This window comes from Lathyrus oleraceus, chromosome 4 (assembly GCF_024323335.1).
Source record: "Lathyrus oleraceus cultivar Zhongwan6 chromosome 4, CAAS_Psat_ZW6_1.0, whole genome shotgun sequence".
Taxonomy (NCBI): domain Eukaryota; kingdom Viridiplantae; phylum Streptophyta; class Magnoliopsida; order Fabales; family Fabaceae; genus Lathyrus; species Lathyrus oleraceus.
Window position 1 is genome coordinate 48,134,965 of NC_066582.1, and position 15,404 is coordinate 48,150,368.

The window sequence follows — 15,404 nt, forward strand, 5'->3', positions numbered from 1 at the left end:
TACCCAGTAACCGGTAGCGGATGATATATTTCTGCTCCTTCTGTGTTGAAGATATTTTCTTCCCTAGTCAAGTTTGAGTGCGTATTTCTTTAGTGAAATCGTTGTTCCTGCTTGGTTCGAGTACTTCAGTTTTGTTCTGATCTACTTGTTTCCCTCGCAGATGTTCCTTTTGTCCCCTGGATGAGTCTTTCCATTGATTTATTTTCATGGAATCCCTCGTGTTCCCCAACAGTTTTAAGTCGTAGCCTGGCCTACGCATAACCCTTTTATCCCGAGAGTCTTTGTCTCCCCAGTGACTTTTCCTTGCGGAATGCATTATACTCTTGCGGACTTTCAGTCTCTCCGGATTCTTTTCCTTTATGGCAACATTTCCCCACAAAGATTCTTTTTAACATTCATATCATATGCATCATGAGGTCTCTTAGGGACCAAAATTTGTTTCTATATGTTATTATTTAAGCCCATTCTATTGAGTCGATACAAAGATTTTAACCTTCATTTCCTCAACTAAAACGTCCTTAAATTGGGGCAGTTGTAAGACCCCAATTTTGACCCTAAGATTCCTCAGGTTATCCTCATCATATGCATTAGCATTGGGATCACATCTTGGCATCCTCCTTACCTCTCATTCATTGGGTTTGCATTGGGAGAGATCACCAAGCATCATGTCATTGTATCATACTTTGTATTCTATCATTCTTTACTAACCAAAATACCAAAAATATGTCTTTGTATGCACTAACTCTTTTGTAGGTAGGGCACGTGCTCACCTTTGATTCATCAAGCTCATATGTAGGTGTAATACCCCAAAATTTACCCTTCATTTTTCCTAGAAGCATGGGATTATGTTTTACACTTCATTAGCATCATATTAGGTCATACTCATTGCATACTGCATTAGTGACATGGAGATCAGGTTTTGATCGATCACTCCTTAACAGAAGGAGCCCACATAAAGCAAGATTGAGAATTGGACTTCATTTTCTAAGTATACAAGTCTCAAGGGTCTCAGGGGGGTCCAAGTATCTTATTATGGTCCTCAGTTCATCAGTGACGGATTCAAAGTTATCAGAGTGTTCATCTAGATTTAATCAGAAATTAGGGTTTCATGGCTACCTGCAACAGGAAATATTTGGTTGGAAGTAAAGGAGCTCATCCATGTCATGATTAGAGAAGCATCTTGTCCTAGGAAGATTCACAATTATCTCAGAAAGATCCATTGGCAATCAGTGCAATCAGTTCCTGATCATTTTTCCCTAAAACTAGGGTTTGGTATAAAATCAGTTTATTTCTGATTGTTTGGGTGAAACTCTTTTCCATGGCCCTCCATATGTCCACAAGGGTCCACATACAAAAAATTAGCTCTTTATTTGAGCTAGAAGTGCTTCAATTGATCAATGGAATCGGGAATCAGACAGTTTGGGAAAAGTCAAGTGTGGGGCCAGAAAAGTCAACTCCTGACATTTTGAGAGTGGAATCTCAAAATCCATGCCCAGGGGATCCTACATGTGAAATTTGATCAATGTTGGATCATGGATTCATCATTTAATCAGGAATTGGAAAAGTTACTTAATTTGGAAATGGTTGACTTTCCATTTAGGGCAAGTTTTCATGATCGTTGCACTCACTTTAAGCCCATTTTGCATCAAGACAAATGCTCCATTTGAAAATTTCTCCAACATGAAAGTTGTTCCTCTTGTTCCAAGCTTTTTAGAGATATAAAGTTTACTCCACTTGGATTAGAATTGAGAAAGTTATGCTTAGTCAAAGTGAGACATTTGTTTAGGACACTTAGAAAAATTTCTAAGTCCAAAATCTTCAAAACTTGTCAAGACTTCTTGGCCAGTTTTCTTGCACTTCAAGGCATTATTTGAAAATACTTTCTTCACAAATTTTTTATCTTGCCATGTCCTCTTTCACATCCTTTTGGAATCATCTCATTTGGATTCATGGTTTGAGAGATACATTCATTTAAAGTGGGCACCATGACTTGATTTTCTAGTCAGATTTTGGGTCTGGCTGGCCCAATCAGATTTTTTAAGCATGCTGCACAAACCAGTCACGTTTTTTTACCTCTTTTGGCCATGTATTGGACATCCATTCACTTGATTTTGGCCCAAAATAACAACATTTTACACCTCACTTCACACTTTTATTCTTATGGATAAATCACTTATTAAAACGCCCATGAGAACACCTAATCCACCCTATTTAAGAAGCTGAAACCCTAACCCTAAAGGAGCATTGGAATTCGTGGCAAGGAGGAAAAGCTTTATCACATATCAGATTCCATTCCACTTCTATTTTCCATTAGGTAATCATCTCTTCCATGACCATGTTTTGATATATCTACGCTTCCTTACCATGTTCATCACCATTAATCCTTCTAGTTTCATATTTCTTTTTTTTATTTAAAATATTTTCTTCGTCCATAAAATTACCCAAAAATATTTTTCACTTTTCTTAACGTTTTATTTAATTTTATATAATTTTTATTTTAGTATTTTTTTAATATTAATATTTTATTTTAATTATTTATTCTAACTGGTCCATTTTAACACACTTTTTTTATTGATTTTATTTTTATGACTTAAAATTATTGTTAGCATGTGATTTTTGGGATGAAGGTTGACCACTGTCTCATGGTCAACTTGACCTTTTCTTGGAATTTTATTTCTCATTTTCAATTTATTTTGGATTTATTTTTGACCTAGTTTGGTTGGTTGACTTTTAATTTGACTTCTGTTTTATTTTAATTAATTCACGTACCAATTTTCATTATTTTTAAAATCTTTGGGGGGATGATGATTTCCTGACCCCACCTTATTTAGTTTAACTTTTCATAATTTTATTGATTAATTTACTATTTATTCTTGATTTATTTCTAACCTAGTCTTATTAATTGAGTTTTGGTTTGACCTATGTTTTGTTTTAATTAATTCACGTGCCAATTTTCATTATTTTTAAAATCTTTTTGGGGGATGATGATGTCCTGACCCCACCTTATTTAGTTTAATTTTTCATAATTTTCTTGATTAATTTTCTATTTATTTGTTATTGTTTAAGTTGACTTGAATTTTCAGTTGACTCTTTTATGATCGATGTTTGACTTAGGGATTGCTTATGGCAATTGAAGAGATCTTTTGATCCTCCCCCGTCCATCGCATATGCCATGTATTAGAGGCCTTTTACCTTGATTTTATTTGGTCCTTACCTCATGTCCTGATTAAATTATTCAGTGGACCCTTCGTGTGCATATTTTCATCTGTTTGATTCATCTGTTATCTTTTATACTTGTTTCTCTCATTCATGATTTCTATTGCTTGATTATTTAACATGTTCATACTCCCATGCGTTGTTTAAATGCTCCATTATTTGATTCTTTGGTTTGATTATATATTGTTTATTTATCCGATCTGATTGATAACTGTTGCCTACTTGTGTGATGTATGAGGCATATATTCTTATTATTTGTTTGCCATGAACAATCCCCATTCATAACAAATGTACCCCTCTCCCATAAAGTGTATAATATTTATTTCTTTATTTCTTTAGTCACCTGTTAATACAAGAATTAAAACGAACATCCGATAACCATTTCAAAATAAGATCAAAAGCTCGATCCAACGTCGAGTAATCATTTTCAAAACTTAACAGAACCAACACTCATTCATCCATCCTCTTGTAAGTCGATTGCCTCAGGCATCGCTATCTAGTTGTAAGTCGATTGCCTCCGGCATCTCCATCTACCCTTATCCGTAACTCCTCTCCGCGCTCCATCCGTCGACTCTTGTTCCGTTTAGGTGGTACCCATTAGGTAGAACCCTTTGTATGATAACATAGGTAGAATTCCCCTATTCTTTGCATGCTAACATTAGGTAGATGTTCCCCTTTGTAAATCCTAACACATAGGTCCATATTGCATGACAACTCTAGAGCAGAGCTTCCCCACTTTTAGACCTTCCGTGCGTCTCCGATCTTGTGGCATGTCAATCTGTTCTATTGCAAAGAGGTAACTGCCTAAGACTCGATTCAGCGAGCTGCGACACCTACTGCTAGGACGTTGAACACATTGCCCACTTTCCTTTGACATAGCTGGTGTCCTCTTCTGTAAGTCCATGTTCAGATGGCAACCATTAACCCCTAGGTAGTCGAACTACGACAACTCTGATTCTCATGTTCAAATGAGATACGTAGGCACGAGATGCGATGTCTTGCCGAGTTTTTGACTGGCGACTAACAACTAATCCTTGCTTGCTTTCGCCCTTGCTGCGATTCTTTTCTCTCAACCTCATTGCGATCGAGACCGTCCCTTTCCCTTGCCCTAGTTGCAATCGAGACCCTTGTTCCCGTAGTTAGCCGAACTATGTTTTGCTCTGATTCTCATTCCAGATGAGATACATAGGCATAAGACGCGACGTCTTACCGAGCACACTTCTCTTTAACCCATAGGTAGCCAAGCCACGAAGACTCTGATTCTCATACTCATATGAGATACGTAGGCAGTGGATGCGACATCCTTGCGAGTCATTTTCTTTTAACCTTCCTTTTAGTAAATAGTACTTTAGATATACCTACACCCTTTAGACTAGAACAACACTTATGAAAAGGGCTCCCTAGGAGTACCTAGGATGTTTTGGGTGCTTAAAACCTTCTCATTGCATAACCTACCCCCTTACCCAGATCTCTGACATTTTTACTAGTTTTTGATTCGATAAAACTTTTAGGTTTTTATTCGCTTTCTAACCATTCCTTTGGATAAATAGAAGTGCGGTGGCGACTCGACTTGTATGGTTTACCTTGGATTTAGTCAATATCTCTAATGGTAACGAATACCCCGCTACAGAAAAGTGGCGACTCTGCTGGGGACTATCATTTGCCTAGTGGGTTTTGCCTACTTCTCATATTTGTTGTATTGTATGGTATATTGCTTTGTGACATATTTTTTGTGCAAATTGGGATTACTGTATTGTATGTAATGATTGAATTGCTTGTATGCTTGGTGATCTTTGTGAGATAAGTTCTATACCCGAACTCGAGTGCACTTAGAATAGGAGAATGGCATAGTCTTGTTGACTTGTGTGGAGTTATTCCTTAGCAAGTGGACTTGCAAGCCCATTCACTTGGTGGAGGTTATGTTGGGATCAATAATGTCACACGAGTAGTCGTGGTTAGGATTACTCTTTCCAATATATGCCTTAGAAGCCAATGACCTTAGTTTACCACGCCCATCTTGGCCTATTTTTAGGACGTAATGCGAAGATCGTTCAAGTGTAAGATTTGATACGATTGTTACGCGATACTACACTCATAAGAGTCTCTCTTGAGAATTCTTTTGGAATATGAGTAGTCGTTTATCCGATAATATCCGAAAGATGGGATGATGACTATGGGAACCTCTTGTAGAACATGATTGTCAGGTTTAACCATAGTACACTCCCTTTGGGTGGTTCTTAACCAAGACTCCATGCTCGCGACTCGCAACAAACCATTGATTCGTGGTTGATCTGTTCTTGTGTATCCTTAATATCAATGGAACTTGGGTGTTGATAAGGTGTAAACCATAATCCACCAAAATGGATGATTGATATTAAGGATGACTTGATCCATCCCATGATCTTTGTGTGGTGTGATTTGCTTGATCCTTGAGTGTGATTGTTGCATCCATGCATTCATGCATTCATACACATCCATATCATGAACAATGAGAAACCTTTCAAGGAACTTAAGAGGTCTATTTGCAAATTTTTAGACATGGATAAGCAAAGAAGGAATACGAAGAAGTACAGTTTCAGACAACCCGACTTAAAAGAGTTAAGGAGTTTGACATCCTATGTATTAGATCCCTTGGAATTCAAGGCTTGTCATGGGAAGCTTCTGTCTATTCTGGCTACTCAAGTGGATGAAGGTCTAATGAGTGTGTTGGTGCAGTTCTATGATCCCTCGTACCGTTGCTTCACTTTTCCAGATTTTCAGCTTTTGCCTACGCTTGAGGAGTATGCCTATCTTGTGGGTATACCTATCCTAGACCAGTTGTTGTTCAGTGGCTTGGAGAGAGTTCCTTCTTTTCAAGAGATTGTTGATCTGTTGCGTATAGATGAATCTATTATTGGTGCTCATATGACTACCAAAGGTGGAATTCAAGGTCTGCCATATGATTTCCTCATTGATAAAGCTATTATGTTTGGGAAGGCCATGAGTGAGGACGCCTTTGAGGCCATATTTGTACTTCTCATCTATGGGCTAGTGTTATTCCCCAACATCGATAAGTTTGTGGATGTGAACGCCATTAGGATTTTCTCTACTCTTAATCCTGTTCCTACTCTGTTGGGTGACACTTATTTCTCTTTGCATATGAGGAATGCAAAGGGCGGTGGTACCATTGTGTGTTGTTTGCCTCTGTTGTACAAGTGGTTTATTTCGCACTTGCCTCAGACGCTCGACTTCAAGGAGAACAAAGGATGTCTACGGTGGTCCACGAGACTTATGTCTCTCACTAATGATGATATCTTTTGGTACAACCGTGTATATGATGGTGTGCAGATTATCGACTCTTGTGGTGAATTCTTCAATGTACCTCTTCTTGGTACATGCGGTGGAATTAACTACAACCCTATTTTGGCACGTTGTCAGCTTGGGTTCCCCCTAAAGGATAAACCCAATAACATTCTGTTAGAGGGTGTGTTCTTTCAGGAGGGTAAAGATCCCCAAGGCTTGAAGGGCAGGATGGTCCACGCTTGGCGCAAGATCCATAAGAAAGGAAGGAAGGAGCTAGGTCCGAAGAACTGTATCGCTTTGGAACCCTATACCTCTTGGGTTAGGAGGAGAGCTTCTGGGTACCTCATGCCTTATGAGTATCCAAGACCCACACCTTTGGTTGTGGTTGGGCCTTCAACCCTCCCTAGCCAAGGAGTAGAGGAGTTGAGAGACGAAAACCGTTCGCGTGCTTGGATCCGTGAACGAGAGGAGTTGCTTCAGCAGATCAGAGAGAAGGATGCTTTGATAGAGTTCCTTGAGCACCAGGTTATTGATGATCCTGATGACGCATTGACTTCTCTACTTCATCAGTCTTCCAAGTTTTGGAAGAGGAAGTATGATCGACTCGCTAAAGAGAAGGCAGATATGGAGGCAGCCTATGAGAGGGAGGTGAAGAGGCTTCGTGCAGCTTATCTTTCGGTCTCGAGGGCTTTGGACGATTGCTTCTAGGGATCCATAGGATGTTCATTTTCCTTCCCTCTTGTATTGTATTTGGTTACCAAGACTGTACTTCTTTGGCGTAAAAACATTTCCAAATGTTAATTGACGTGATATTTCTGTATGTGATAAACGTTTAATATTTCCAAAATTTGCAAATAAGACTCTAAAGTTCCTCTGATATAAAAATTAAATCATAAGCATTGCATGCATTATGTTTATCTATTCATAGGGGTTTATATCTTCTTCTTGATTCTAGTCGAGGTTTTCTTACACTGTTTATCTAATGTGAGACTGGAATCAAGGGGTAGAATACCCTTTGAAATTGATAAACTTGTCATTGCATTTGCATATTAATTAGCATGTCTTGCATAACAGGTACCGCCGCAGTGTTCTCATCTTGTTTGGTATTCCATTATTAGGATAGCTGACTCAGGCATTCACCGATACGGTACCCGAAGGAATCAACAGAGAGCAATGGAAGGTTTACAAGCAGAGCTCGCTGAGATGAGGATTCGCATGAATCAGTTCATGGAAGTGGTCCAAGGAGTGGCTCAGGGACAGCAGGAGGTTAGATTGTTGGTACAGGGGAATCCCTCTACTACTCAACCGGAGGTTGTGGCTGATCCTCCCGCTGGAGAGGCTAATGGACCCAATGGACCGGGGCCTATCCCAATCCCACATGGCAACCTTGGTTAACAACCCATCCATGATGATCAGGAGGATCAATTCCCCCTACTTCAGGAGGACTTTGGCATGGGCCATGGTATGAACCCTATGTTTCGGAGACTGGAAGAGAGGTTGAAAGTTGTGGAAGGGCATAATGCTCTTGGTGTGGATGTTGCTGACTTGGGAGTGGTCCCAGGCGTGAGAGTTCCGCCAAAATTCAAAGTCCCCGTGTTTGATAAGTACAATGGAAACTCTTGCCCGAAGACTCATGTACAAGCTTACTTCCGCAAGATGATCACGTAATCTAATGATGAGAAGCTGCTCATGTACTTCTTCCAGGACAGCCTAGCTGGGGCATCCTTGGAGTCGTATATGAGGCTGGACAAAGCCCATATTCTCTGCTGGAGAGACTTGGCTGAGGCCTTTGTGAAGCAATATCAGTATAATGCGGATATGGCACCTGACAGGACTGAGCTATAGAATATGTCTCTCAAGAGCAACGAGTGCTTCAAAGAGTATGCTCAATGCTGGAGAGAGTTGGCTTCCCGTGCTCAGCCTCCGATGTTGGAAAAAGAGATAGCCAACATGTTTATGAACACACTACCCGGATCTTACTTGGAGCGTCTGGTGGGTTGCAACGCCTCGAATTTTGCTGATGTGGTCTCTACCGGTGAGAGGGTGGAGAACTACTTGAAGACGTGTAAGATCCAAAATGGGGTTGGATCATCATCAGGGGCAAAGAAGCCATTCTTAGGAGGACAGAAGAGGAGAGAAGGGGATGCAAATGATGTGTCTTCTTATTAGAGCAGAGGTAACCGAATGAGCAGTTTTCAGAATTACCATCAGCAACCCTATGTTGCAGTTGTGACCATTCCGGTTGCAGCACCAGTGCAACAACAACAACCTCAACATCAACAAAATCAATACCAACAACAACAGGGTAACAGACGTGCCTATCAACAGAGACAGAGGATGTTGGACAGGCACTTCGACACTCTTCCGATGTCGTACGCCCAGTTGCTTCCCAGCCTTCAACAATTACAACTTGTGCAGTTACGCACTTTGGCTCCTCTCGTTGGCAGGCTTCCAGTGGGTTATGACGCCAATGCTAGGTGTAATTTCCACTCTGGGGCACCTGGCCACACTATTGAGAACTGCAAAGCTTTTAAGCACGTAGTTCAGGACCTTATTGATTCAAAGGCCATTAACTTTGCGCCGGCTCCTAATGTTGTCAACAATCCCATGCCGCAGCATGGTAGAGCAAATGTTAACATGGTTGAAGGAGAAGCCAAATTAGTCAAGGAGGTGTTGAAGCTGAAGACTCCGCTGTTAGAAATCAAAGAATACTTGCTAAAGGCAGATGTTTTCCCCGACTATGGGAGCGGTCGTTTGGGTTGCGTTGCACGGAGTGGGGGTTGTGTGAAGCTGCAATAGGGTATCCAGGCCTTGCTTGACGATGGTATCCTCCAAGATGAAGACTTATCTGCCCAAAGGTCTGTTGAAGGGGTTGTTGAGAAGGCAAATGTTGATCCGCTCTTTCCTGAAGATGCTGAAGAATTTACAAATGTTGTTCCTGCTGATTTTGTAATTCCCAATGATGTAATTAATTCTCCAGTGGAAGAGGTTGAAGCAGGTGCCTCTATTTTGTCCTTCAAGCAGGCACATGCCTTGGTAAATTCAGGTGTTGCTCCCGGTTGGGGACGTCTGTTGGATTTACCTGTGAAGGAAGACAAGTTTGGGATTGGGTATCAGCTAATATTGACTTCTACAACTTTAACACCTCAGACTCGTCAAGGGCCGATTACTTTCTCCAGTGCTGGCATCATTCAGTATGGCCAGGTCTCTGCAATCAACGAAGAAGATGGGGATAGTGATTGCGACATTGACTACTGGGTGCGTCCAAGGGTCCCGGGTGAAGTTCTCCGTAACTGGTCTTCTGAAAAGATTATCCAAGTCACTCTTCTTAAAGAGTAATTTTCTTTGTTTATTCATGCATATCCAAGTCTTACGTTCCGCCCAGGGCGTGATGACTCATTGTAGGGCTCATCTATGTGACTACCTGCATTTTTTATCATAAATAAAGGACATCTTTTTGCATTCAAATATTTTATTCACTGTCTTTCTATTTTTGCAGTTTTCAAAAATCAAAAATATAAAAAAAATATATACATTTGGCAATGTTTTGTTTAGTTTCCACTTCTTGTTCAGACTCATAAGCACATACCATCACTCATGCAGATGCACGTCACCGGATCCTATTGATAACAGTTATGCTATGGCTCGCTTCGACTTTGAAAATCCAATCTTTCAAGCTGAAGAAGAGGGTGATGAAGACTGTGAACTCCCTGAAGAACTTGCCAGGTTATTAAAACAGGAGGAAAGGGTCATTCAACCGCATCAAGAGTCTGTTGAAGTGATTAATCTCGGCACCGAGGACGCCAAGAGAGAAATCAAGATAGGGGCTGCTTTGGAAAATAATGTGAAGAAGGGGCTGATTGAATTGCTGCAAGAGTATGTTGACATCTTCGCTTGGTCTTATCAGGACATGCCAGGGCTTGACACAGACATTGTGGTACACCGTTTGCCTCTCAAAGAGGATTGTCCTCCGGTCAAGCAGAAGCTCAAAAGAACAAGACCAGAGATGGTTGTCAAGATAAAGGAAGAAGTGCAAAAACAGTTGGATGCAGGGTTTCTAGCGGTTACAAATTATCTGCCATGGGTTGCAAATATCGTTCCAGTACCTAAAAAGGATGGAAAGGTACGGATGTGTGTTGACTACCGAGATCTGAACAGAGCTAGTCCTAAAGATGATTTCCCATTACCTCACATCGATGTTTTGGTGGATAACACGGCTCAGTTCTCGGTATTCTCCTTCATGGATGGCTTTTCTGGCTATAATCAAATTAAGATGGCACCAGAAGACATGGAGAAGACAACTTTCATAACCCCATGGGGCACCTTTTGCTACAAGGTGATGTCGTTTGGTCTGAAAAATGTTGGGGCAACATATCAACGAGCTATGGTAACTCTTTTCCATGATATGATTCATCATGAAATTGAGGTTTATGTTGATGATATGATTGCCAAATCTCAGACGGAAGAAGAACATCTAATGAATTTACAGAAACTGTTTGAGCGTTTGAGGAAATTCAAGCTGAGGCTTAATCCGAACAAGTGTACTTTCGTGGTGAGATCTGGAAAACTGCTGGGTTTTATTGTTAGTGAAAAAGGGATTGAGGTGGATCCGGCCAAAGTGAAAGCGATACAAGAAATGCCTGAGCCAAGAACAGAAAAACAAGTCTGTGGTTTCTTAGAGAGGTTGAATTACATTGCAAGGTTCATCTCTCACCTAACAGCCACGTGTGAGCCAATATTCAAATTGTTAAGAAAAGATCAGGCTATCAGGTGGAATGATGATTGCCAAAGGGCTTTCGAGAAGATAAAAGAGTATTTGCAGAATCCTCCTATCCTTATGCCCCCAGTCCCAGGGAGACCGTTGATTATGTATTTGACAGTACTTGATAATTCCATGGGTTGTGTTCTCGGTCAACACGATGAGACAGGTAGGAAAGAGCATGCCATCTACTATCTGAGTAAAAAATTCACAGATTGCGAGTCGAGATACTCAATGCTTGAAAAGACATGTTGCGCACTTGCATGGGCTGCTAAGTGATTGAGACAATACATGCTGACTCACACAACCTTACTGATCTCCAAAATAGATCCAGTCAAGTATATATTTGAGAAGCCAGCTCTCACCGGAAGGGTTGCTCGTTGGCAAATGGTACTGACAGAGTACGACATCCAGTATACATCCCAGAAAGCTACCAAAGGGAGTATTTTGTCAGACTATCTTGCTCAGCAGCCGATTGATGATTATGAGTCGATGAAGTTTGATTTTCCGGATGAAGACATCATGTTCCTCAAGATGAAATACTGTGAAGAGCCAGTTGTTGAGAAGGGACCTGATCCAGATGAAAAGTGGACTTTAATGTTTGATGGGGCCGTCAATGCCAAAGGAAGTGGAATTGGTGTTGTCATTACCACTCCGAAAGGTGCCCACATGCCATTCACCGCTCGTCTGACTTTTGAGTGCACCAATAATGAAGCTGAGTATGAAGCCTGTATCTTGGGTATCGAGCAAGCCATTGATTTGAGAATCAAGACTCTGGACATCTTTGGAGATTCAGCTCTAGTGATCAATATAATGAATGGTGATTGGAATACTCTCCAGCCTAATATGGTCCCCTACAGAGATTACACAAGAAGACTGTTGACTTTCTTCACAACAGTAAAGCTGTATCATATACCTCGTGATGAGAACTAGATGGCAGATGCTCTTGCTACTCTGTCCTTCATGATCAAGGTGATTCGGTGGAACTATGCTCCCAGGATCGATGTTATGCGCCTTGATAGGGCCGCGTATGTGTTTGTTGCTGAACTGGTAGTTGATGACAAGCCCTGGTACCACGACATCAAGTGCTTTCTGAAGAATCAAGAGTACCCTGCAGGGGCATCCAACAATGATAGAAAGACTTTGAGAAGATTGGCAGGCAGTTTCTTCTTGATCAAAGATGATGTGCTGTATAAGAGGAACTTCGACATGGTTTTGCTCAGATGCGTGGATAGACACGAAGCAGACATGTTAATGCAGGAAGTTCATGAAGGCTCCTTCGGTACCCATGCCGGCGGACATGCAATGGCTAAGAAATTGTTGAGAGCGGGTTATTACTAGATGACCATGGAATCTGATTGTTTCAAATATGCTCGGAAGTGTCATAAATGCCAGATTTATGCTGATAAGGTGCATGTGCCGCCAAATCCTCTGAATGTGATGTCTTCGCCGTGGCCGTTTGCTATGTGGGGCATTGATATGATTGGAAAGATTGAGCCGACTACTTCCAATGGGCATCGCTTCATCCTTGTTGCCATCGACTATTTCACCAAGTGGGTCGAAGCAGCGTCATTTGCAAAGGTCACCAGACATGTGGTTGCCCGATTCATTAAGAAAGAAATCATTTGTCGTTATGGGATTCCCGAAAGAATCATTACTGATAATGGTTCTAATCTCAATAACAAAATGATGAAAGAGTTGTGCAAGAACTTCAACATTCAACATCAGAACTCTTCCCCTTATCATCCTAAGATGAACGGTGCTGTTGAGGCAGCAAATAAGAACATAAAGAAGATTGTGCAGAAGATGGTCGTTACCTACAGAGATTGGCATGAAATGCTACCTTTTGCCTTGCATGGGTACCGTACTTCAGTACGTACATCGACCGGGGCAACCCCTTATTCCCTTGTGTATGGTATGGAAGCAGTCCTACCTGTTGAAATGGAGATTCCTTCTCTAAGAGTCATGTTGGATGTCAAGTTAGACGAAGCTGAATGGATTCAGACAAGGTTCAATGAGTTGAGTCTTATCGAAGAGAAGCGAATGACAGCCATTTGTCATGGGCAATTGTATCAGAGTCGGATGAAGAGAGCCTTTGATCAGAAAGTGCGTCCTCGATGCTTCCAAGTCGGAGATTTGGTGTTGAAAAGGATCCTTCCTCCTCAGACAGATCACAGGGGCAAGTGGACTCCTAACTATGATGGACCGTATATTGTCACCAAGGTTTTTGATGGTGGAGCCTTAATGCTTGCAACTATGGATGGTGAAAACTTCACTTCCCCTGTGAACTCAGACGCAGTTAAAAAATACTTCGCATAAAATAGACCCGCTGGACGATAAAAAGAATAATCCAAGCAAAAAATGGGCATCCCGGCGAACCAAGAAAATGAAAAAGGTTCGGGCAAAATTTAGGGATTAAAAAATGAAAAGATTGTACACCTGGTAAGTTGAAAACCTAAAAGGGCAACTTAGGCAAAAATGGGTATCCCGGTGGATTGAAAACCCGAAAGGGCGATCCAGGCAAAAGTTAGGGATTAAGCGAATGGCTACGTTCTGAGTAGTTCTGAATATCATCTCGTGTCTATAACCGAAAACTTATGAAGGATAGGAAACAGTCCAATCACCTTTTTCGGAAAGCTGATCATCTGGAGGATCTTGAAGACGAGCGAATCATAGCAGAATTGGAACCCGATAGAAATCCATTTCACATTGCCATTAGATTAATTTCTATTTTTATCTGTTGTGCAATTACCTCTTTCCAGGGATTGCTTCCTAATGTAAATACATATTCAGAGGCCATTCAATCAATAAAATCATGTTATTCAGTACATCTCTGTGTTCATTTTCATTTTACTGTTTTGTTTGTAAAAATGACGTCCGAATTTTTGATAAACATTGCATCATGAAACATAAGAGCTTTACAGGTACGTGCTTAATAAACATTGAAAATTGTTGTAAATTTTAAGTGCTTTGGATCGTCTATTCAGAACAGGTACACTCGGGGCATTTCCTTAAGGTCCCCATCAAATGATCGCGGATGTTTTTCCTCAACAGTTGGAATTTGGTATCTTATCCCTGCAGAGCTGGTCCGAGCGTTGGATTCTTCAATCCCCAGCAGGCTCTCACTGCTGTACTTCCCCAAGCATTTGTTTCCGATTATACATTCACCAGCGGAGTCGACAGTGTCAGACTGTATATCCCCAGCGGAGTTGACAATGTTAGATTGTATATCCCCAGCGGAGTTGACAGTGCCAGACTGTATCTTCCCAGCAGAAGCGACTGCTCCTCAGAGTTTCATGCCAGATCAATGATCTCGACGCTAGACCCATGGTCTCTTTTCTTGAAGCAGAATCTCGGTACGATATCGGTGTTTGCTTCCCCTACTGAGTCGTCTCTCTCGCAGATTATGGTTGCCAGAACCACTGTCGCTTTCCTCAGCAGCAAGTTTTCAGTGCCATTCTCTCCCCAGTCAGAGCCTCGGTATTTTGTTATTTTCCAGAAATCCGTGTGGCGGGTCATTTCCCCACAGAGTTCTTTGTGTTGTGCATCTCCAACAGCCTTGCCAGGGTCCAGAAGATGGTGATCATTTTCCTAGCAGAATTCCTTGCCTCAGCTTGGCGTTCTCTCTAATCAAGCATTTCGCATCCCTGCATGTAGAATCATATTTCATTGCATCCTCCCAAATTGTGTAGCATTTCCATTTTCATGGAGCATTACGCCATTGAAAAATTCAAACATACGCATGTAAAGCATAAGGCAGTCTCGGTATCCCAAGTGATAAGCCAGAAGTTATTTCCAGTACTCAGACTGAAGATTGTTCATGACTTATCTTTATTATTCCCAGCAGGGTTCGTTGGCCCACGCGCCGCCTCAATTATCATTTTCCCTATTTCTGCCAATGCTGACAGGCATGAAAGTTTCCGGTATTCAGACCGAAGTGGCATTCAGGCCAGTTTTCCGATGTTCAGATCGAAGAAGTTTCTGACGTTTAGGTCGACGCAACTTGTGGCATTCAAGCCAAGTTTCCGGTATTCAGACTGAAGTGGCATTCAGGCCAGTTTTCCGATGTTCATATCGAAGAAGTTTCCGACATTCAGGTCGATGCAACTTGTGGCATTCAGGCCAGTTTTTCGGTATTCAGACCGAA